This window comes from Vidua chalybeata, chromosome Z (assembly GCF_026979565.1).
Source record: "Vidua chalybeata isolate OUT-0048 chromosome Z, bVidCha1 merged haplotype, whole genome shotgun sequence".
Classification (NCBI taxonomy): domain Eukaryota; kingdom Metazoa; phylum Chordata; class Aves; order Passeriformes; family Viduidae; genus Vidua; species Vidua chalybeata.
Genome location: NC_071570.1, coordinates 30,541,737 through 30,568,261, shown reverse-complemented (window position 1 = coordinate 30,568,261; position 26,525 = coordinate 30,541,737).

Genomic DNA, 26,525 nt, shown 5'->3' with positions numbered 1-26,525 from the left:
AGAGAAAATGCAGTGTGCTAACAGCAAGCTCCAGAACAGAAAATCTGCTGGAGCAATTCTTCAGCATAGACATCAAGGAGCAGTACATGCATTGTACAGGGAACAACTTATTTTAGGATGTATTAGCCTAGAACTTATATACTCAGAGGAGCAGAAAGAACTTGCAAGAGTCAATGTACATCATGCCAGAGGTAAAGAATTTTTCCTTAAATGAAGAGCAAATGCAACTTCCTCACTAAATTCACTTTCTGAGCAATAGTGCAAAAACAATTTAGTCTCACTTTTGTGACTCTTGTGTGTCACTTGTGTCTGCTTTGATGGAGGAAAAAACCTCAGTTCTCCTTATCCCCTTCTTGGAGGAGCCATGCATCTCTGTATCCTCAGATACATGAGGGTATGAATTTCTAAAATCTCTTCTCAGTCCCTTTGGAAGACCTAAAGAAACAATGTTGTTTCTTCCATTCTGAGGGAGTTACAGAGCCACCCCAGAGAACTGGTTCTTCCCTCCCTCCTTCCCTGCCCTGCTCAGCCTTCACATGGTGGGTTTATCTTCCCACTCTTTTCCTATCCTTTAACCTCTTCATGCTGCCATGAGACACAATTTTGAGGGCTGTGCTTAGAGGGACTGATGGGGCGAGTAGTAGAATAGCCCTAGAAACATGGATTCTGGATACCCATTTCTGCTCCTGTGGGAGGGCAGATACAGGGAGAGAAAGGCCATCCCAAAGCCAGTTCTGCTGGAGCCTGCCCTTCCTGACCCCAGGCCAGAGAAGGCCAGGGTCGCTGTGATAGCCTTGACAAGTCCTAGGTGCAATAACTTCCAACCTAGGGAGTCATATCTCACTTTCCTTTCCACAGAAGGCCTGTAAAATCTTCTCTGCCTCCTTGAAGGAGCCTGGTAGCTGCTTTAAGCCTGGTGCAAGGAGACAATGACATACAGCAATACTGAGTTCACAGATGTGGGGTTTGAAATTCCTGCTGCAGCCCTCAGGAACATAAAAGTTATTGTATCTCCCATAACAGACCTCAGAGCACCCCATCTCACACTCTGCAGGAACTGTGTTGCCAAGATCAGACTACCCTCCTACAGCACATATGGGAGGGAGCTGCCAGGGCTGTGCAGATAGAGGGCACTCTGCAAGGTGCAGTGGGACACTGTGGAGCACCAGGGCCAAGAATCAGTAGGGCTGGTAGGGAAGCAACAGCAGGCAGAGAGGCAGAGGAGAGCAGGAAAAGCCTGGTGTTGGTCCTGTGGTTTAACTACGTACTCAGGAGGTATTGTGAAATGCCATAGAGATGTGAAATGCCACGGTCAGGAACATTAGCTGCTCCCAAAATAGCCAGTATGATGAAGAAAAGGATTCTGCTCCACAAAGAGAGGGACAAAAGTGATGGCTTGGGCAGCGGCACATTCCTGACAGTGAGAGGACCCTGCAAGGAAGTGGCAGATCCTGCAGATCCCAGCTGTGAGAATACACTCTACACAGATGTTCAGAAGATGTTATGTGGGATGCCAAGAAAAGGCAGCCTGTTACAGACAGCCTGCTTGACACATGTCTGGGAAAGACATAAGGGTCTCTCAGGAAGAGAGAGAACCTGGATCCCTGCCCAGGCCTTTGTTTCCATGTTTCCACGTCTCTTTCTCAAATGGCAATTTACTACCTAGCTGCAAATCCAACCCAGTCCTTCCAGTCCCTGATCATTATGAAGGTAGTGTCAACAGGTTCTGCATCTTGATATCTTGATTCCTACTTGGTTGCTTGCTCTATGTATAGACAAACATTTTTTGTGTGGAGGTCTTGGGCATGAGTTTATTAATCAGAAGATTTCTCAGAGTTTTGGCACAGACTGGTTGTGCTATACAGATCACAGGTAGAGAAAGTTTATTTTCTTCTGTTCCACTGTCAGGTCCACATGGTGCAAAGTCCTGAAAAGCTTATACAGCTCAGAATACTGGATGATACCCATGTTTGAAAGCACTACTCTGTTATCTGTTAATGTACATTTTTATGTTAACACATCTGTGACTGAAATTATTTATATTTGTCAGAATAGGGTATTCTGGAAATAGGAACAGTATGTCTATCAAAGTATGTCTGACAAAAGTTTACCTGCTGGTTGACTGAAGTGGGCATCATTGTTATTAAAGTTTTTTTCATGCTAAGCAAAGTGTCTTACATAAGGAAATGAGGCAAGTGAAGCTCAAAGAAAAGGAGAAAGTTGTGATAAAGAGTAAAAGGTTTCAGGCTTTTAGAAAAGAATCAGTGCAAGTAGCAAAATTGAGTGAGGAAGGGGGAAATAAAGACTTTAAAAACCCAACAAAATACAAATGAGAACAAAAGTCTGGTATCTGCTTGCTTGTGGCAGTCACAAGTGCAGAAAATGTTGTCTCTGTCTGATGCACATGATGTGCAGCACACTCTCTGTCCATGACAATGAAATGTAATGGTGCAGAGTTTATGAGAAAATCACCAGGTAGCTTCTGAGACAGTCTGCTTCTTGAGAGAGACTGCCTAAGAATCTGTGCATGTATTTGACACTCACTGAAAAAGCAACTTGTTCAGCATGAGCCCCCAAGAATATCTATAACAGGCACCGGAGAGCTGCTCCCACTGTCTGTGGTCTGTGCCTAACTGAGGACCAGTGCACCAATCTGAGCATCCTACTTTGGCATCCCACTCCACAGTTCAGCCACAACTACAGGGAAGAAAAGAAGTAAGGCTGTGACTTGGCATTTGTGTGCTCCCAACTGCTGCTATTTGTCACTGCCTCCAGAGCTGCCATAAGTGCTTTGCAGTGGCCACAAGCTCATGCTTGGCAGATCAGTGGGAAGCTAGGTAGTCTTTTTTGCCCTCTGTCTTGGTGATGGCTGCACTGAGTATTGTAGGCCACATACAGAAATAAGTATATGTTTTAGTTGTGCTGATCGCTTTTGTGCTGGTGTTAGTTTGCTCAGATGCAGCTGTGCAAACTCAGAGCAGCCTGGGACTTCCTCAGCAGCAGATTCCTGATAACTGTCAGCCTTCCTGTGCAAAAGCCAGCCTTTCCTTATCTAGTGTGGTTTGCGACAGCTAACCAGGCCACAGCACAGGCAGGCTCAACTCATTGTAGCCCCATGGTCCCTCTGACGGCACAAATGGGTCTATGCTGCTGACATTGCTGTGATGGAACACATGTTTAGCTGAGTCCTGCAAGAAGTCAATCCAGAGCTGCTATTGGCTAAGAGGCTGTACCAGACTGCTTTCAGGGTTGATTAAGATTCATGAGATTGGTGGTTAGGATGTCAGGCTCTAACTTGTTTTTCAAATGGATATAAAAACCCTACTGGAATGTTAGTTAATAACGTCATGCTGAAGAGAATATGACTGTGTCAAATTATAACCTGAGACATTATTGAACAGTACTGAACTTCAGACAGTGTTGAAATCTCTCTACAGAATTGAAGAACAGCTTGGGTTGGAATGGATCTTTAAAGGTCATCTTGTTCCAACCTGCCTGTCAGAGTCAAGGACAACTTCTGCTAGAAGTTCTGCTAACTTCACCGTGTATCTCAAAACTCCCTCCAATCTTGACCACAAAAATTTCCAGGGATGGGTCATCCACAACATCTGCACCTGTTTAGTGCATCGCCACACACAGTAAAGAATTTCTAATATCAGATCTAAACCTAACCTTTTTCACTTTGAAGCCATTACTCCTGGTTCTGTTGCTACATGCCTTCTCCATCTTTTGGTACTGGAAGGTGCTATAAGGTCAGCCCAGAGTCTTTTCTTGAGATTGAAAAGTCCCCACTCTTTCTACCTACATATTGGGTCCAGCTGACATGGAGTTAATTCATAGGAGAGGTGTTCCACCCCTCTGATCATCTTGAGAATACCCATGTATTTCCTGTGCTGAGGACTGCAGAGCTGGATGCAGCATTGCAGGTGGATTTTCACCAGAGCAGAGACACAGAATCCTCTTCCTTGCCCTTCTAGCCACTCTACTTTTGATGCAGCCCAGGATAAAATTAGCTTTCTAGAGTGTGTGCACAAATTGATAGGCCATATCCAGCTTTTCATCCATGAGCACCCCCAAGTCCTTCTCCTCAGAGCTCCTCTCAATCCATTCTCTCCCCAGCCTGTATCCATGTTTGAGACTTCCCTGATCCTGCTGTAGGACCTTGCACTTCACTTTGTTGACCCCCATGAGGTTTGCACTGGTCCAGCTCTCAAGCCTGTCCAGGTCCCTCTGGATGCCATCCCTTCCCTCCGGCGTGTCATCTGCCCTACAGGGCCTGGTGCTGTCAGTGACCTCACTGAGGTGTGCTCAATCCCACCATCCATGTTGCCAACAGAGAAGTTAAAATGTGCCAGTGCCAGTATCAACCCCTGAGGAATGCCACTTTGTCACTGGTGTCCACTTACACAGAACAGTTGACCACAACCCTTAGAGTGCAACTATTCAGCCAATTCCTGAACCACTGAGTGTTTTATCAAATCCATGTCTCTCTGTTTTAGAGACAAGGATGTCATGTGGGGCAGTGTCAAACGGTTTGCACAAATCCAGGTAGATGACATCAGTTGTTCTTCCCTTATCCATCAAAATTGTAACTTGATCATAGAATGTCATCATCAAAACTGTCAAACAAAATCTTGTCCTGTGATTCTATGGCACTCTCTTCTAGTGTTCAGTCCTTCCTAAAGAGCCTGTATTTTTCTGTTCCAAAGCTCCAGTCATAGGAGCCATCCCACCATGTCTTCCTGATGCCAGATCTGACAGTAAGTTGCATTTCTACCAGAAATGTAGAAATGTTTCTTTGATTTATACAGTGAGCTCACTTTTTAATAAAAATTTTAGGCAGTAATGAAAACTTAAAAAAGAAATTCCTAATTCTTTTTTTAAAAATTGAAAATATCAAGGCTGCTGGTGATGTATTCCAGTACTGGAATAAAAAAAAAAATAAGACCAGTAAATTGAAAATGAAAAGTAAGGCACTGTTCCTTGCAGTTGAATCAAATTAAGATTATAGGTGCTTCACTAACAAGTTTGGTAGAAGAAACCCAGAGCATCCATAGCACCCATAAGTACTACTAGAATCTTCTTGCTAAGCTTGCTAAGCTTGATAAGGTGACTGTTCATTGAAACTATTCACAAAGCTGTCAAAGCACAGCCCAGTCCTGTTCTGGGCTTCACATGGGCACAAAAGAAGGTGAGCCTGCCTCCATTCCCTCATCCCTTCTGATCTGGAGGCAGTTTCTTTAATAGGCAGAGGTGCTCAGCTGCTCTGCCTCCAGAAAGGAAGGCAGAAGCGTGGGGCTAGCTAGCATTTTAAGGAGCCAAGGAGCACTAGCAGTAGATATGCTACAGCTTGATGATTCAGAACATCCTCCACCAAATGTTCAACTCCTTCATCAGGTGCTTGCAAAACCATGTTACTACTCACCCTGTCTCCAGAAAAGCACCAGTTTCAGCACTGAATCCCATGGGAAAATACTGCTGGCTCCTGTCCAGATAAAAAGCTGTAACACTTTGACTTTTATCCTCCACTCCTTTATCCTTTAACCAGATTTCAGTCCAGCTCCCCCAGGCTGGATGACAGTATAGTTTCCTGGTGATATTTGGTGGAGAAAAAAACATTATGTCCTTGAGGGCTCCTTATCCTTTGCATATTGCCAAATTCTTAGTTCTCTAGAATATTATCTAGAGAGAATTGCCCTTTGCAGAAGACGTGCAACCTATCTTTAAATAGACTGTATGTCTCCTTAAGCACGAAGATATTTTCCACTTTCTGTATAATATGCATTATTCTATAACCAGAAATATTTTTGATGTAACTTCTGCACTCAATAAAATTTTGCTATTGTGTAGTAACTCCAAAGGATAAAAAATAATTTAAAAATTAATATGAAAAGTAGATAAATATGCCTCTTGTATCTTGTCCTGAGGGAAGAGTTGTTTGAAGTATTCCCTAGTAATCCACACAATCCTCTTTTGCTGTGGCCTATGGAAGTAAACAAATTACTTTCACTTTCCTAGCAGAGAAGGTAATCTCTGCCTCTTGATAACTGCATGGCAAAACCTACAACTTTCTCTAGTATTTGAGTATTTGAAAGTGAGATATGTCCCTAGCATGGCAAAATGTTTTAATTGCGCACCATTTAACCTCAGTCAAAGTCATTTTGCCACATTTGCTGGTTCAGCAGTAAGACATCTACCATCCCTCCTGGCTGACATGTGCTATGCAGTTTATCAGCTACTTGGTATCATTGATTCCTTACATGGATTTCAACTGTGCTTTGCTCTAGCTCCTGTTTCCTCCCCCTTATCAAGGCTACAGGCTGTGTGTATGGGGAATCATCATGAAATAAGTTTCAGTCATACCCACCACATCCCAAAGAGAAAGTAGTAACAGCATTTTATCCTGTAATTTTGTGAAAGAGGTTTTACAGCAACTTCTGTGAGCCAGAGAGAAGTTTGATAAGAGGATCCATGTTTACCCCGAAAGAATTTTCTACCAAGGTCATTGACATAGAAACCAAGAAGGAAAGAAGGATAAATAAGAGAATCCTGTAACCAATAAGCACTTTATTTGTCTTTCCTGACCAATGAGTAAAGTGTAAACTTATGAGTTTTGTAATAAGGTATAAAAAGCATGCATGCTATAAGAAAACCAGGTTTGAAGCCTTCTGAAAATGGTGTGTTGCTTTGTGTTGTGACTGTCTTGACTACGACATAATTTCTATACTGTTATAGCTTCTGTTATGATGTGGACACAACTTCCTAGTTTCCTTTCATTTTATGCCATCCACCTTTCTACAGACCCAAAAGGATACAGCTGCTCTGAACTGCCATGGGAAATCACTTGTGATAATTTGTAGGAGAGTGGTTAAAGGCTAAAAGCCTAAACTGGCCTAACAAGTCACATAAATAGAATTTTATATCAGCAATTCATATTATGTACCTGTCTATAAGAAGAAGGGATAGTAGGGAAGGATGATAGATTATGGGATTAAACCATTTCTTCCTTAGAGACTCTTAAATGAACATTATTTTGATTATAATGTCTTGGATATTAATATTTTACAGTGCATTACTGTATTTTGTAGAGATACTTACTTCAGTTGAGTCCTGAGTGTATGTGCTTTCTTGGCAAGCAGGAACTTGGAATATTTTATGGGTTCTAGGGACTGCTAAGCAAGAAGTATTGACTTTTCTATACAGGGAGGTGGAGTTGGTTTAAATGTGATCAAGGAGCACAGGAAAGCTCACATTGTTCTTTTGTGAATAGCAAAATTGTGTTTCTCCTACTGAAGGGAGCCATATCTTCTAATTGTTGCTTTCTTCTTTCATACAAAGTAAGGAGCAAGAGATGGAGCTATTCAGGTGTAGTGGAATGACTGGTAGGACCTCAGTAGGACAGCTGCAGGTTTTGTTCCTAAAATATAAAAATTCAAGCATCAAAAAAGGAAAGCAAAGGACTGTTTTGCTGAATGTGACTCACTTTGTATGCTATTTTCTACACCAAGTCAAATGTTCTCAGAGTCTGTACTCATTAACTGGAAAGAGATGGAAATTATTTATACTTGTACTTGCCTCAGACCTGCAAACATGACCATGTGAAATTTTGCACCACACATCATAATTATCCCTGACTATGAAAACACTTTCACTTCTCAGCATCACATTTTGATTTACTAAAATAATTTTAAAAATCCATAAAATGTGTTCCTAACTTAGATAATTCTAATAGAAGAACTATAGAAGAACAGGTTTCTCCTACCTTCTTGTTTTATTTCACCTGGTACTGTAAGGTGGGGATATAGAGCTTCATTGTCCAGCTGAAGAATTTTTCTCAGCCTACTGAAATTTCTAGGTAAGGAACGATAGTGTGCTTTATAGAGTCTGCCTGTTGAGAATAAGAGTCTTAAGACTTTCTGTCCCAGAAAGTGCTGTCATAGATTTAATTGCAGCAGGTTGGATGGCCACATATAGAACAGCAATATTCACTCCCATAAAACTCCTGTGCTCGTACAATCTCAAGCAAGGTGCACTTAGGCAAGGTGCCTGGTCAAGTCCTAGACACTTTAATAAATAGAATTAGCAGATACAGAGCTAAGACAAATGTAACGGGAAGAATCAATGTAACTGCTGAAGTTCTTTATAGGTGAAGTTGGATGTGCAGATATTATTGATACAGTTGGCATGTAGTATTTGTGCCTCCAGAAGAATTTTAAATGAAGTGGCATAAAATCTTCAAAAAGAAACAGAAATAAGCTCTTGTGGGGTATATGAATATATTTTCAAAATTTATTCAGATATATTCAGGCAAGTAACAGAATTCTATGCAGGTTGGTGTTTTCTGATTAAAAATTGGCATCATACAATTTTGTAAATACTATAGGGAATTTACCTTTGATACCTAACACTGTTGCAAATCTGGTTCACATCTTCTAATTGGAGTCCATCCATCTGGCAATATCTGAAAAAAATTCGTAAATATTTGTCTTGGTTTGAAAAGACAGGTCTCTGCTAAAGAAGGCAGGAGCCTCTCTTACAATGGAAAATATGAGCCCCCTCCCTCCAAATTATTAAGGGGCTCTCAGGCCCTTAATAATATGGGAGAAGGAATAGCTGTTCTTTATTAGGAAAAATAAAAATTAAAAAAAAAAAATGCAGGAATACAAACCAACACTGACAGAGTCAGAATACGACCTGACACCCTGTTGTTCAGGGTGTTGGTAGCAGTCTGTTTAAATGCTGGCTGCAGTCGTTCTGGAGTGGTTCTGTTGAAGCAGTGACCCTGTAGAAGGGTGTAGGTTTCCTCTGAAGGTGGTGGTGTGGATGGGCCTGGTCTTCCTCTGGGAATCCAGTGGAGAAGACAGCTGCTCCTCTTGGAATCCAGTGGGGAAAGGCTCCATCTGGTGTTCCAAATCTCAGATTATATCCAGGATGGAATGCTTGGCTCCTTCCCCTGGGTGGAGCATCTCCCAGTGGGATGATGTAATTTTGTCATGCAGTGACATTCAGTGGCCCATTAACAAAAGATATCTCCCCAGAGGGAGAATGGGTTGTGGAAGAGCTAAAGAAAACTGCCCAATTAACAGAAGATGACTGCCACACCTCTAACAGATGGCAATTGGACACACACCCCACAGACACATCTTGCATTTGCAACCTAAGACAATATTTCACATCATTAGGTGCAAACAGAATAGTATTTTTAATCTATTAATAGAATAACTGGCAAGTTTACTGTCAACTAAATTGTATTAAATACTCTGAGGAATAGAGTAGCAGATGAAATCCAAACCAATTCTAAAAAATAATTAATAATAACTAATCAGCTGGATGCACATAGCTGTTGAATTAATAAGTAAACACAACTGACTGAGAATAAATTCCATAAAGCAAAGCTCCTTGAAAACAGCATCCACAGTGGATACAGTGTGCTAAAGCTAACATTTAATCAATACATTTTATAACAGTAAAGTAGTTTAAAAAATAGTTGAAAAATTATACTACCTTTCCATTAGTTATTTTTTTTAATTGTGTCAAAGAAAACACCCTTTCCTTTAAGCAAAGCTAAAACCAGAAAAGGTATTCTGTCTTAAATGTCTACATACTAAATTATTTAAGACACATAAATAGTCTTTGCAAAAGAAAATTCAGCAGACCTGAATGCAGCAGATTAACCAGATAAAACCCAATAGTACAGCGAAATAAAAAATTATAGTATCTTTCAAAGATACCTTTTCCAAAGTAACGATTTGCTTGTGGGAGTGAGAACTGTGCATGTCAGGGTGACCACTAGTTTGGAAAGATTTAGGCCACTATTATACCTTAATGTGGAAATGAAAAACAAGCAAATTTATGTGAAAGGGAAAAGACCTGTAGCAGACCCTAAGCCATCTGCCTGTGATCTGCCATCTGCCATCTACAGCACATTACAAGCAAACAGTCTGCAGTTAATTCTTTAAAGGACTACAAGCCCTTCCCCTAAAATTCTAGATTAAACATTATGGACATTAATATATTGGATTCTATAGTGTTCTGCTATTCAGGTATGGGGATTTCTATGATTCTACCTTTATGCATCACCACTGAGACTCAAACATGCATGCTTATCTCAAAGCAATGGATTAAGGTTCTGGTTGTCACCATTTGGATTCCACCAGATATGCTCTGAGAGCTTCACTGTGTTTCCAGAGGTGACTCAGCAAGCTGAGAGAAACAGTCTGTTTCTCTGTACAGGAACAGAGCTGTGAATGATGAATGACAAAGCCCTACTTTGCATTGCCCTGCAAAAGCTGTAATGTAGGATCTCCCTGGGAATAGAGACTACTTGAACTGCTGTTTTTCACATGCTCTCATAAAATTCTGACTACTTGGATCCAGTGTATTCTATCATGGACAGGAAACCTTTTTTGTCATGGAACTGTACTAACTGGAAGAAGATGAACAAAGAATGTCACTCTTAGTTTACTCTTCCATAAAATATATTGCCTAGAGATGTTTCCAATATTCGACCCTTTTATAACTGGATATGCAAGCAGAGACTTAATACAAAGAGGGATGTCATAGTTCAACTGTGAAACCCAAGGAAAAATTATATTCTGCATAAAAATGCCATATTTGTAAATGCCAAGGGACTTTTAAGAATAGAGATTAGTTAGGCACATGCAGAAGAGCCTGGGTGCACATACTCACAGGTATAAGTTCTCCCTAAAAATATGAGCCCATATTGGAAATTTGGATCTTTATCCCCTCTTCTCTCCACTGCAAAGCTAAACCCAGCAGTCTCTTCCTAGTTCTTCAGGCCTATCACAGAGAAGTAAAGCGATCTCCTCCTCCTCCTGACAGCTTTATGTGTTATCCATTGCCACAGGCCCAAACTGTAGGCTAAGATGACTTGGTTATTTGCTTTTCTGCTTATTAATTATCAATGCTGCTTTTTTAAACAGTGCAGTCAGAACTGAATATTTGCACTAAAGCAGTTAGGGGAAGACTTGTGAAATCTCTCTGTGACATACATAAATCTAAAGGACAGGGACAAAAATTTTGTAGCAGACCATGCCACAGTGAGTCATGATCCTGACCAGAGTCCATGCAGGGAAGCTGAAGATACTGTGGAAATATCAGAATCCAAGGGTCTGGCTCTGCACTGCTTGACATACACTCTCTCCCCCTGGGGAAGCAAAGATATTTTCTATTTCTTTAAATAATTTTACTTCATGAAGAAGTAGAGTCCAGAGCATGTGGGCAGTTAGTAGTGCTGTACTCTGCTACTTGTCTTCATCCTTGCATTGCCCTGCAGGAGGATTTCAGCATGTGACATGGCTCTGTGGCTCCAGGATGAAGGAGAGCAAACTGACTGCAGCACTGGGAATGGCAGGCACTTGGCAGCACAAAGATTGCAGGTGCTTTAGCAACTAGGTTCCCAGCAAAACCCTGCCAGCTCATGAGGGACATGACAGGTCCAGGGGCACTGGCCAAACTGTGGGACTGTGCACAGAACTAGTCTGAGTACCTCAGATTCATACATCCACAGTTTTTGCAAGAAGAAAGGTGCTTAACACTATATAGAAGCATAGGGCAGCTTAGGAGACTGTGTATGTAAGGATCATTCCATAAAACAAAGGGACAGTCTTTAAAGCAGGAAATATTTGAGACTGAATCAGAGAAAAAATGAACTGCAAGGGAAATCCCACCACAATATTTCTAACTACAAGGCTAGTTACATTCAGAAATAGCTTGCAGGATACTTGAAAATGTTCAGAGAAAATAAATGGTTTAGGTGAAGTTGATTTCTACCAGGGTTTCAAGAAGGCTGTGCAGTCCATTTCCTAGTTCAGTAAAGCTCTTTGACTTTAGAAGTATCTTCAGTGGGAGGGTTATCCCACCAAGACTGAAATAAAGGCAGACTCCCTTATAAAGATCCCAAGACTGTATTTGAATTCAGAATGGCTTTCATATCCTGCCTTGCTATCCAGAAAATCATGGAATTTACAAGATTGCCTGAGGAGTAGGAAAGAAGGCTGTCTCATGGTCTTGTGAAATAGCCAATGAGTATTTTTAGGCTGGTTTCACAGAAGATCTGGATGTTGCATGTGATTGCAGCCAAAGATAAATTGCTCTGGTAGTGTAAAATTTGGCTTGGTCATTAATCCAAGTATCTAAACATGCTGTAAATCCTAGTTTTGCCTATTCATGTCCTTAGTTCTTAACCTGTGAAAACAATTTGTGGATAGAGGAAAAAAACTATTGCTTTCTATCTCAGGGATCTTGGCTTTAAACATTCAGCAGCTGGAAATAGAGAGGAAATAGAAGAGTGAAAAGAGAAAAAAAAAAAAAAGAAAAAAACAAAAACAAACAAACAAACAAACAACAACAACAAATAGACCACCTTGGGCAGCCCACTCCAGTGTTTAACAACTCTTTCAGCAAAGATAATCTTTCTGATGTTCAACCTGAACTCCACCTGATTCAGCTTGAGGCCATTTTCTCTCATCCAGTCATGCATTTCCTGGGAGAAGACACTGACCCTCACCTGGCTACAGACTCCTTTCAGGCAGTGGTAGAGAGTAATAAGGTCATTCCTGAGTCTTCTTTTCTCATGGATATACAACTCCAGTTCCCTCAGCTGTTCCTCATAGGACTTGCTCTCTAGACCCCTCACCTGCTTTGTTACCCTTCTAAAGCAATATTTATCTCTTTCCTTACTGATAATTTCAGATTGCAATTCAGTCTAGATCATAAACATAATGGTATTTGGACTGATTTTAAAAGGTCTGTATGTTTTTTGGTGCTCCCTTTCTGCCTAAGGAGAAAAGGTCCTATGCCACATCAATAGTAAAGAGCTATTTTGTACAACCATATCTGCTCAGTGCCACATAAAACTTTCTGAGATCTATTAAAATTAAAGATTGTTAATATGTATTCATGTTACAAAAAAAAAAAAAAAAAAAAAAAAAATCACTAGTTTCCTGTTCAGACAACTTACCCATTTCAGCTAGAAATGTTCCAGGCTTTTTCCATGTAATTTCCAGTATTACTTCAGTTTCTATGCAAAGCAGGTTTTTTTTACCACTGGCATAGAAACAAAAAACCAAGAAGGTAAAAATAGGCCCTATTAGGAAGATGGAGTTCACTTATTCAACATAGTATTGGTGCTTATTTTGCTTATTCACTTCATAGCTTGCTTACTCATTTACTGAGCATGGTTCATTTACTCATGAAGTATTGGAGAGACCTGCTTTGTGCATGGAATTTCCAAGTACTATACTGAAAATAGATACATTATTGCCATTCAAATTAAAAGGTATCTCAGAAGCTCTTTGACTAATTAAAAAAAATTATGAGTACTTTAATTAGGATACCAAAGAGTGGCATTTTTCCAGTGGTGGCAAAAAATAGTGGTGTGGTGATCAATGCCGAACCTCTCAGCATGGCACTCAGTAAATTTATGCCTAAAAATCTATAATTAGAATTTGTTTAAGATTAGAAAAGACAAAAATACTGAAGGCAGGGAGAAAAGAAAATATTAATCTTAATTTACTACAGGCACAAACAAGTCTTTAGAATGCAGTTTGTGTGGGAGAGATAATGAATTTATCAATAAAATCAAAACACTCATAATTTGTAGAGGAAGCCAATGAGACAAAAAATAGAGAGACGCAACAGGAGGAAGCAGACAAGTAAGACAGACAAAGGGTGACTGCCTGAAGAAGACACAAAGAGCCCCTTTTTGAGAATATTCTGAGAATATTTTGAGAATATTGAGTTTCAGAATATTCTCAAGGTCAAAAAGATTTTGGACAGGAAGCCAGTGAACATAGCTGATGAGAGGAGTTATCATTCAAAGATTCAGACAATGAAGATGAAATCCAAAACAGTGATTTATGTGGACTGATGAGGCCAATGACTGCACTTTGGAGAATCCTTTACTAATCAAGGCAGCATGCATGAGTGTGTGAATAAAATGTTTGGCCATAATGATGGAGATTATAAGGATTGTTCTTTGAAGACGATGAAGACAAAGTGGCATGTTTTTGGAAGTGTATTTGTCATTAGCAAGACTAGTAAGAATGGTGTCAGTGTGAAAACACAGAAAGTCAGATTGGATGGCATCCAAAGCAGATGAAAGGGAGTAAATTGTTGTATTTTGCAGTATACTAAAGGAGCTTAGAAAGAATGGAAGGGAGAAAAATGGGTGAAAGATAGAAATGGGCAAGAAAAATCAGGGCTGATTTTTTGAGAAACATGGAACTTTGAGATAAGAGTTTGAAAAATTTATGGAAAATTTTGAATAGGATAGTAGAAGTAAGAGGAATAAAGAGAGTGTGTCACAGTGGTACAGAGGTCAATGCTGAGCAACAAGGTAAGATGGAAAGTACAAAAAAGAGAAACTATTTGGTAGACCTCAGAAAAACTCATCAGCAGCAGTTTGAGTCTGCCACAGAAACAGCCCTTCCCCTGTATGTATGTTCAGAAATACATAGCATATTCTCTTTGGCTGTAACAATATCTTGTGAATTAATGTATATCTGAAACCAATCTCTGGCCCTGGCCATATGCCACAGAGACCCCATGTCGACATTTCTAAATCCTCTTTTCTGCCAGAGGGGAACAGTTCCATGCAAATTCCTGTAGTTCCTCCTAATTCCTAAACTGTGACTTTGGGATTGTTTGGGAAAATGCTATTAGGCACAGGTTAAGTGGGTCAGGGACAATCTAGTTGTGTGATAGCTTGAATAATAGAGTTTCAAAACTTTTAAAGTTTCATGAAGTTTCTCATATAAAGATACAGATCCTTTCTGGTCAGTCCAGAATTTCTTGCTGAAGTTGGCTATACATGTCTGTTTGGGTAAGGTGCATGGGAACAGAGTGAAACGGATGGGGTCAAGAGGCTGAGAAAGCATGGCAGGGTTCAACACTGATAATGACATGCTGAATATCTTAATCTTTACCATTCCAGGTTAGTAGGATATTTCTCCTTTGGCGTATATTAACCAGATGTATTCTGAGTCGCTAAATTGTTAAGCTCACTGTCTTCATGGGGACTGAAGCTGTAAATTTAATGTAAAATTAATCTAGCAGATAAAGAATATTTCACATGCCTTCACTTTGGGGAAAAACAGCCTGTCATCAGAGTGGGCTGTAGCAGCTGTGAGTAACCAGCTGTCTCATTCCAGTTACCAAGAACACTGACACAGATCAATAGCTATTGTCCCATGACTTTCTTTTGTAAAAATCAGAATAAATAAAGGGATAAACTGGAAAGGAATTGGATGACCTTAATTTCAAATGAAATTCATTACCCATTTTTGGTATACTAGAAAATATTTAGTGGGAAGTCAAACTTTAAACACTTCTGAGCAGAGAAGGGAGATGCTGTGCTGTCTCAGCCAATGGAGTACATTGACTCCGGAGAGCACATGAACAGCATCAGCTTCTGCAGAGAAAGGTGCAAGAGACAGTGTAGGAAGGCAGAGCAGTTTCACAGGGATGTATGATACAGTTTTTATTCCACACAACCTGAAGACTATTTACTGACCAGAAGAACTGTGCATTTTATCTCCAGATACCTTCTTCTCAATTCTTCTCTTCCCTTCTGCTTCTCCTCTTTTCTGCAGCTCAAGATGTTCTTTTTACATCTCCAAATGTCTTTGTTAGGAATAACCTCTCAGCTGTAACTTGATAATCATAGTCTCAGTGTTCTCAGTGTTGTCGTCATTGTCTCCACTGCAACTAGCTAGGTTGTATAACAAAAATAATTGGTCTGTATTCTGCTAATAAAAGTATCCAATTATCGTGTTCTATGTTGCAGGGACATTGCAGTTCTGTGAGAGAATTCAGACAAGAGCTCTTATTTTTAAAAAAAATTCATGAATCACAAGAGGCATAATTTTAGCAGAAAAATTTTCAGTAAATAGGAAAATTAAACAGAAAGTGTTATTTCAGTTACCTTACATACTTTAGGAAAACAGTTGTCCAATATAGCAGTATGACCAATGCAAACAAAGACTTCTAGACTTTTCATGCTTCCCATCGTATGGGTTATGGTGAAATGGTATCGTGACAGACTCTTTCACATATAGCTGTTTTATTCCAGGGTCTGCCCTTGAGTTATTGATGCTTATTGTCAGGCAACAAGCTTTATTAATTAGCACTCAGGACAAAATAAGGGTGAAGATATATAGCCCAATAAATTATAAATAAACTATAAGGATTTTTACAACCATGATAACAAAAAATAGCTCTGATCAGTTTTTAAAGAATTTCTGTCCCTAAAGGAACAAAACTTCTGAAGAACACTTACCTTAAGTATCACATTTTGACTAAGGTTCCCAGTACAAGGAAGTAGCATATAACTTTTTGTACATAGGGCCAAAACTTCTCTTTTGAGTGAGTTCTCACTCTGAGAGACTCTTGGTTTTCCTCTTAGACTAGGTGACAGATGTGGCTTGAAAGATGCAGGGATTCCTAATGAAAAATTTAAAGAGGATCTCTTTACCTGCATTTTCATTTCTTTTGGGAATACCAACTTTAAAGAGTCCTTTCCCCTTTGTAGCATTTCTACCCTGGCTTTTCCCACCTCCTTGGTTTTCCTCAGTGCATTCAGTTTCTGCCCATTTGTAGGATTACTGGTTCAGTTGTTCAGTGTCTGTGCTGCCTTCCTGTATGCACATTCCACAGTTAATAGTCCCTCAGTGTATTCCACGTTTCTAGATATTTACCATGGGTTACCCAACAGGGAATACTAATATCAGAAAACGGTAATTAAAACAGTTCAAAGAGCTTGTAACGATAAGATAGGCAATTATCCTAAGCAACAATTTCCATTTCTGTAACTCTCATACAAAGAGTAACAGTTCAATCAAAATTAAACCTTTGTGACTTGTATCACTGTCCCATCTGTGTAAGGACAATGAGGAGTTCTCATTAGAGCTCCTGCTTCTTTGTCTTGCAGAATTGACCTTGTGCAGATAGTGCGGCAAATCCTCCCACAAACTTTTGCAGCTGTTTCTGGATAGCAAATGCCACTCGTCAAACCTAATTCAAAGCCTACAGAAACTGATGGAAAGGCTCTTGTTTCAAGAACTATGCATTACTGGTGCATTTCATGGACTCCAACAAAAGCACTGAGAGTTCTATTAAGCCTGTGAAAGTGAGGTGGAGCCACGTAATGTACTATCAAAGCTAACCCACGTACACAGCAATCAAATCAGCTCAAAGTGGCACCAGCATCAGCAGGTGTATTTTCAAATACTTTTTGCCTCTGAAAGCATATAAATATGTCATTAAGAACAAAATAAATCCTCATCAGTGGTGGAGTTTAAAAGACAAACTCAAACACCTGCTAAGCTATTTGCATTCATTAACATCCAAGCTTTATTCCACTAGAGGTGGGGCACCTGCAAAAATCACTTTTTAGGAAAAGATTGAATTCCTTAGTCAGTTCCTTTCAGGTTTTTCTAATTTTTCTAAGTTGTCTCCATCTTACAATATTTTTTTCTCTTTTACATTAAAAATATCTAGGATAGTAATGATAGGGGAAACCAGAAACTCCATGAATAACAGTATAAGAAGTTTGCAACTAATAAAATCCATTCCCAGCTTTCCTTATATGTGTTTGATAACAGAAAGTCAGAGATCATTTGACAGTCAAAATGAGAAGCAACAGTGCCTCTCCAGACATTTCTTTCCTTCTTCAATTAGTGTTGAGAAACTCTTTACAACTCTTTCAACAAGAATACTAACTTCTTGGAAAACGCATTATTCTAAATCAGATCTTAACCCAGAAATACAGGAAATTATTTCAATTGTTGCTTTTTAATGTGATTTGTTGTACAAGGACTAGTAAACTTCTCTTCTGATTTAACTACAGAATCGCAGAATATTCTGTGTTGGAAGGGACCCATAAGGATCATCAAGTCCAATTCTGAAGTGAATGGCGCATACATGGCTCAAAATCACCATGACATTATTACCACCATGCTCTAACCAACTGAGCTATTGTATTTGAAGGGCCATGTATTATTTGAAGAAAAATATATGGGAATACATCATCAAGACAAATCTACCATAATTAATGTCATAATTAATATTCAACACATCAAGGAGTTCTAAATATGCTAGCACTTTGCCAAATCTCACGGGAATTCATGCTGAATCCTTCCAGACATAATGATATGTACTTGAATGTCATGGTGATTCATACTTCATAAATGTTGAGAAAGATGGAACATTCACAATTCTTAAACAGATATTTATGTGGCTTAAATTTAATATTTTGTTAATGCTGTCTGAGTTTTATGACAGGACAGGTTTCAAGAACTGTTCCTGCCATTTGTCTGACCAAGAATTATTAGAAAAGACAATTCAAGTTAAGGACAGTTAGTGTTATTTTTGAATTGCTGTCTGAACATGACAGGATATTGGCAGAATCACAACCTGAGCCGTGTTGTTAATGCAGTAGAATAAAATATGTGTTGGAAAATATTAAAATATCTTGAAATTTTATACAGAAAGAAAAGGCCTAAAGTTGAAAAGCAAGACAGACATGCTAGTAAAATGTCATGCTTGTTACACGTTTGTGTCATACAGTCTGAGCCATCTTGAACTATCTTAACTGCTTGGTATTATCCTGTTCCTTGTGAAGACTGAATCTCTCACTTTAAACCTCCGGTCCCTCTGTTGTGCTGTTCAACATGAGTCATAGCTTTCAGTGGAAAAAGTTTCTAGCCTTCATATACAAATAAAAGATTGAGTGTAGGAACACTGTTCTTAAAGAGAAATATATATGGAAATATTATGAATCCATATTTTGTTAGAGTATTTTAATTTTCTAATTGCTTTTTGGTATTTACTCTTGCTTACTGTGTATACAGATTTTTAGGACATATATCAATATATTATTTAGCTATGACCTTCATCATACAAAGACCTATGTACAAATTATAGTTTATGTAATTATTTAGGTATGTAATATGTAGTTTTGGTCCGGCCTGGTTGCCTCTGGGTACAGGAATCCATCTCTATACAGAGAGAACTCCAAGAGTCCCATTATTCCTGATGCCAGTTGAAGTAGCTGAGTATTGTCAACTTCAGTACTCAGAAAATCTCTGAGATCAGCTACATTACTGATCACTATTTAAGTTTTTTTAACCAACTTTTTTATATCCATCCTAATACCTGGCAGATATGGGAAGCAATATTTTGTCTGGACAATCATCTCAAGTAAGAAAGCACAGAAATTTTGGTACTGCTGCACTCCTAAATCTGCCTATCACCACAATCACCTACCTCATCTATTCCTCTTTTGCAACAGCCCTGCCCTCTCAGACCCTCTCCTGTCTCCTGCAGTGCTGAGGTTGTCCCCAGAGCCCCATTCCCATTTGTTCTCTCAATCAAGGTACATGTAGAGGGGCAACAGCAAACTTGCTCTGAATGCCTTCCCTGCCTGGTGTAGCCACACAGCACAGGGAGGAGCTGTCGTACCTGTCACTCTGCTTGAGCTGGTTGTCTGCTTCTGCTCTGTCATTTAAGTAGAGTCAAGTGGATAATTTCATTAGAATTTCATAGTGGAGTCTGAAGTGATCAGACATCTTCCTGGATCCAGGAGTTGCTGTGCTATTCTCCTAGCACTTTGCTTGCTGGCCTTGAAGACATGGAGATAAACTCTTTGGCATGCACATGCCAGCATGAATGTCAGATAGTTAGCCAGCAAGGCAAGTCCACTTGTAACCTTCAGAAACACAGCTAAAACTTGCTTTGGGCTCTGCCACACCATCTCAGACATGAAAGGGAAGGGACTAGCTGGATGGTTCAAAGGCTAGCTCACATTATATCTAAGGCAGCAAGTTAAAACATTGCCTGGATGGTGACAGTAAGCCACTTACAATATGAATAAAAAGGATGAAAGTAGTAGTCAGCTAGAAATGGATTTATAAACAAATTTATTGTGTCTCTTTTTACCCCAGAAGAAGTGTTGAATTTTGAGGAACAAGGGAGACACCAGTCATTTTTTCCAGAGCATAAATGTCTTAGCTCTAATACATACAAATTTCTCCAACGAGAATCAGCCTATTTAGAAATCAAGCTCAAGAAAAAAAACCCTATTTGAAGAGGTTTTCAAGTCAATATCTGATTGAGATACTCTTGCCTAAAGAGAGGATTTTCAGGAATAGATAGCAATGTTGCTTTTAAAAAAGCTAAATTGTCTTCTGATTTTCTAAGCAATTTTTTTTACTATGTGTCAGCACAAACCTCCTGTTAAAAATATATCATATTGATTCTTACAAGTCTCTTTAGCTCTAGTTTCCCAGAGTCTGTTATTTTCATACGCCTCTTGTACAGTAGTGAAATTCAGTTCTGTGCAATTTTTCATCTTAATGGAAATCTGGAATGTCTGACCAAAAATAAAAGTATATATCCAATGGGTTTTCCCATCTAAAATTCAGGTTTCTCCACTATTGCTAAAACTAAGATTTAAAAATTAATAAAAATAATTTATTTTATGCTGCAGGAAGGGAGAAAGTAGTCAGTCAGGGCAGCTCTTTTAAAACTTTTTCTGTTAATTTATCTCACTCCTTCTCCCTGTCCTTTCCTTTTAATATTGTTCTATAAGTAGGAGAGGAGAACACTCTGCTAGCCTGCTCAGAAGCCCTTACAACCTTATGTAGCCCTGAAGATGGAGAGCAGGACAGTCAACAGATCAGGTAATGTTTTACTCTGTGTTTGTATCAGCTTAACTCAACTGACAAAAACAGAAGTTGTTACAATATCAAACTATAATGTGAGTTTTTGGAGACCAGACTCTAACTTGTTTAAGAAAATCAGATTGGCATTGTTGTCATGGGATGCAATCCCAAGCACTTGCCTGATGCAGGTGACCACTTTCCCCAGTGATGACTTGTCTACTAGAGCTAATCCTCATTTTTCCCCATTAGCACTCCCAGTGGTGCAGCTCCGAGTTTCCCAGACTCTGGCCCCATACCCACACCTGAGTTTGTGTGCTCCAGAATATAATCTGTTGCTGGATTGTGCACCCTTATCAGGAGAAAATCAGGAAAAATTCTATCATCAGATAGAAGCCCTTAAAAATATTTTGTCAGAATTATCTTCTTAGATAATAACAATATTTTAAAATGAATGGCATGCAGAAAAATTGTTTTAGGCTAATCTTCTAGTGTGAAGACTTTCAGACACAGCTGAAAATTAAAATTTTAAAAATATATGTACATAAGTCCTTTTTTTTATTGTACTTGAAAAATTACTAAGTGTCCTTAGTGCTGAAAAAAACAAATAGGAGGGAAGGGAGAAGTGGAAAATATCTTTACTAACTTCATGCAAACTTTATTTTATTTTGTAACATTTCCAGAACTCTCTTAATTTGGCAAAGTGGGTAAGTGAGAGAAGAGAGAAAAAGAAGAAAACAGGATAAAATTTTCCAAATAAATTTTTCCAAATGGACCAAATGGTCCCAAATCTAACCTATAAGTTGTTTAGCCTTTAGATTTTATATTCTGCAGTTCTTATATAAAACATATACATTGTGACTGACAAAGCAAGATTCATGTTTTTCATTGTAACCTATTGTTGTGAATTCTTCTGGAGAACTTTGGGATGATCCAAATATCCCTGTTAACAGATCACAGTGCAAGGTCAGGACCTAAACCTCTTTGAGTCTTGGCTAACTATATTTGTAGACAGAAACACATTTGATAACAAGAATTTCCCTATTATTTCTATCTCAGGAAATACTTTAATGTTTTAATGGATTGAAAAGAATGCAAATACCCACTTTAGAAACAGTTCAAAAATGCCATGCTGGGAGAAATTATAATTTGGGGATATTTAAAGTACTCTTAAAACATAATACAATTTTAAATACACGCAGTAAGCTTCCAGTATTTGTATATAATAAATTGTAGTATCTCACTGGTATTTCAAACACATAGTAGGTGTACTGCAGCCTAATAATCAGGCTATCGGTTCAATTATTATTTTGCTCTCCATATTAATGTGGAGCTTTGAGTAAATCCACACAGACCTTTGGTTTGGCATATTTGTGTTTACCAAGTAATATTCCAAAGATGTTCCATAATTATGAAATCCCATTATAATTGTCAATTTAATTTTGCATGGATGTCTGTAACTTATGTCAGAAGATATTATGGATAATTTCTGAGGATATGACAAATAATAGGAAGAAAAAGAGCTTTCACAAAAAGTTTACTTTTTTTGAAGTGAGGTTCTTTTGAATATTTTTTAGTATCATTTAAGTAAATGAGAAAAATTAATTTCAGACATGATTATCATTCAAAGCCTTTTCTCACATTTTTGATGAGCAACTGCAATCAGATAGGCCGGTAAAATCCTTAAACAAATCAAAGTGGTTAATGACATAAGTTAAAGTGACTACTGATGGTAATATTAAAACAATTTTGACACTGGAAAACTTAATGGAAATAATCTGCTGTAAACACCAGATTTTTAATTACCTTGTGTTTTCTGCAATTCCTATGGAAAATCTGGAGCATTATATAGATTTTGGGTCAAGTATTTTTATTTTAGAGCAGAAAAAGAATGAAGGAACCAAAAAAGAAACCCCTCCTTTTTTAATGGGCTGTGAGTTTCTGTGTTAAGAAGTGCTTTTCCATGTAACCTGAATAGGTTCCAAAATATCGTTTTGTTATATTATTGTCCATCTACATTTTAGACTGTAAATCACCCAACTGAAGAACAAACGTGGTCTTTCTGCATGTAGCACAGTAAGAATATCTGGCATTTTTTCTGACTGCTGAAAAAATCTTGGCCTTAATAGTGGTTCAGGCTGATGTCCTAGAAAGTGATCACCTGCTGCTTGACAAAACAGGTAACTGCCATAGATTAGGTTAAGCAAGGTCAGGATTGACAGATTACTTTATGGGAAGAGCAGAAACACAGAAGATAGCAATATGAAGAGTGAGAGCCTGATTGGAAGAAGGCTTGCAATATGTGATGCACAGAAAAATAAATATCAATGTTGTTAAGATGCCAAAACTATGGAGCATTTGAAGTTGATAAAAATCTTAGTCAGGGAGAAAGAAACACAGGCAGGACACATCAGGTTGCTGAGGGAAATTTGATCTTCACATTCTGTAGAAAGACTTAACTAAGAGACAGAAAGACACTTTGCACAAGCAATCTGCTGCACAGGTGACTTGCCCATTTCTGAGAAGCAGAGGCTAGCAAATTGCTTGTGATACAGACAGATTCACCAATATCCTGAGGTTTTACACCTTTGACACCTAAAGGGCATGAAATGTGCTGCAGAAGAGACTTTAGTGATCACTCTCATCAGATCTAGTGTCAAAATGCAGGGCATAATTGTACATTTTGACAGAAACCTGAGTGCAGGGATAATTGACAGAAAGCTGCTTGCAGATTCTGAGAATCTTGTTGGGTTTCTGAAAACCTTGAGACATTATCACTGTACCCTCCTGGTCCAGTGCCACAGAGTATCAGAGGGACCCTTCCTAATACTTACGCCCAAAGAATGTGAAAATAGTGTATGTGAAACATACGCTTAGTTTCTAGAGAACACCCAAAAAGAAATAGAGGAATTTGGACTGCTTGTATTTCAGGTACTCCTTCAGCTCCTAACCAATATTTTGATGTAGGTATGGCTTGAATCACCGTAAAAATATATGTAATGGACTTTCAGACCCTCAAAGCTCAATATGTTGGTATAGTTACATTATGTTTGGGTACACAAGATGGGAAAGGAAAAAAAAGTCAGTGAGAAGAACATAGTTGAAGAGAAATAGAAATGTTGCTCTCCATAGTGAGAAAAGTTCCTCTCACCTTCCTGAAAATAAAACCATGAGCACTCTCAGACCTCCCTTAATGTGTTCAGCTGCTTTATTTATTTCAGCTCTTCCTGGGATATATATCTGGATATTTCTAAGAAACTAAGTCAAAATAGACCAAGCTTTTCTACTTTTTAATTACATATGAAATCTTAATTTTTACTAGTATCTTTTAGTTTCACTTCTACTAACCAGGTTTCTGTGCTTTCTATCCTTTAGAAATCTTAGTCTCTTATGTTGACACAATGAAACATTTTGTTTTGTGGCACTAGTTATAAAACAGTATGCTCAATCAGAGAGGCTCTTTTCACAGCATTCTGAATAATACCAAAGTTTGGGAATGAAGAATAATACCAACCATTCAATTGAAAAGTTTTTTTAATTATGAGCTTTCAGTATCTGTGCAATAATAAGGCATTCTAAAAGATGTAGATTATTCAAGAGGTGAAGGTTTGCATCTTCAAAAGAACCATCAATAGAATTAGGTGCTGAACTCCTTTGAAGCTGCTTTCAAATATCTGACTTAATTTTGTTTATTCCTGTGAAGTCTGTCTTCTGAGTAAAAGATGAATATAAAATAAGGAGGACACACCCTTTCCAATGTATGTATTCATGGCCTTAGACAATTTGGAAGGAGTTCAGAGAGTTTTATCATCTCTTTCATCCTAAGGTGCTACTTTTTCTCCATGGGGATTTTAATTGGTCACAGTTTAATGACAGTTTCCTGCTTCAACATTACAAAAAGAGGTTCAGAAACATCAAGGTGTTGTCAAGCAAGGCAATCCAAAGGAACAGAGGACAGTGATGCAAAGTGTGGGGTGTCTATACCTCCATTTTTAATGTGTTCATGGTAGAACGTAGCTCAGAATGTGGACTGCTGTTAGATAAGGAAATAAAGCCAAGAAAAAGTGTCCAGGAGTTTTCTGGATTTAGATAACACAGTTGGCAACTGAAAAATACTACAAAGTATAAACACCAGAAACTGTGTTTCTGAACACAGTTCTCTTTTGCTGAAAGAGATTCTTCTACAACAAAAATCCATCCTTGAATTAAGGATCCATTAAAATTTTGGGTGCTACCCCTTAGGTATTCTACACTTTAAAATCTCAACTGTTTGGGTTTTTTAAAAAATAATTTTATCTTATCAAGCTGCATATTCTATCAGCATATTGAATACTTTGTAGTATAAAATTGTCCTAAATGGCAATTTTTCTGAAAAATCAAAAAAACCTCCAGAACCCTCTGATATGTACAGAAAAACTTTGTACACAATATGTAGCTGTGGATCCAGGCAGTGAACTGGTAATGTTAATTTATTTTGTTGCTTGATTTTTTTTATTGAAAAACAAGTAAGGGTCTTAGAATCCAACAAAAAATTACTTGAATTTGTAGCTTCTAGTGCTATTACAGTTAAACTCATTACAAAAACCAGAAAAAATAAGATGCTGTTTTCCTTTACAAAAGGATAGCTCTTTGTTCAGATAGCTTTTAAGCTAATTGAACAGTCAAAATAGATATTTTCTCAGATTCTGAAGCAGCATCAGAAGCCGATTTTACAATAATCATACAGTACCAAAATTTTTCATTATTTAGATACTTGTCTCTGCATGAAGCTAGTTGAAAACTGGGGGGAGGGGGGGGGGGCGGGACGGGAGCAGTTAATTTGAAGTACTTGAGCAAAAGCCAATTCCAAATCCCATTTTGTTTCTTAATGGAAGCAGTCAACCAGTTTTAATGGGCTTGAACAATAGAACAGGTCAGTTGGGTAAGGACAGGAGGTGAAAGATCTTGTCCTGTTTAGAGAATTTGTCTGCCCTTAGCAATGGCCCATAAAATTCTTTGGGGCAGAAAAAACTATTTAATTAGGAAGCACAATGAGCAATTGACTGTGTTTTAGTCTCCCCCCCTAAAACAGACACAGATTAGAGAAACCTTTATGCATCACATTAGGAAAGTTCAGTATACAGTTTATAAAAGTACTCTCTGATGATACTGAGAAAGTGAAAAGACAAGGATCCTGAATGGCCACTATAGTAAAATCTCCCCACACCAAAACAGCAGCTCTTTTTTTCTGAGTATCTGCATCTCACTCTGACTTGTCTTGGCCTTACCCTTCTAGTTTCCTGTAGCTACTTCTCTCTCCTCTCACTGCATGTGAATCCTGTCTTACTGCAACACTGTGAACTTGCTGTCCCACTGTGAATTGATCTAGACTTAACAACAAATTCCAGATATATTCGTGACACCAACAAAGCCTTTCTCTCCTCAGGTACTCAACTAACTGAGAACTGGGGACTGAGTAGCTACATAATTCATAAATTTTATAGGCTGTTCTGTGTTTTAATTCTCTTCCCATCACACACATCCAAAAATATCCATTATCAAAGAAATGCCTCCTTTTTTTCCCCTCAATAAAATGCTTAAGATTTTTTTTTCTATTTTCCTTTATATATCAAATTATATGTTTTGACTATGCAGAATATCCTGGATAATGAAATTTAAATCAGATGTTTGTTAATTTGCAAAGTGGGCCTTCTAATAATACATTAGAATCATTGAATTAGGTCATTAGATTATTGGCTTCTGTCTTTCACAAACACATTGTTTCTGAAAATGTTGGGAAGAAATATATCATTGGAAGATATACATCACTGTGTCTTTTATTTCATAATATTTTTAAATTGTCTC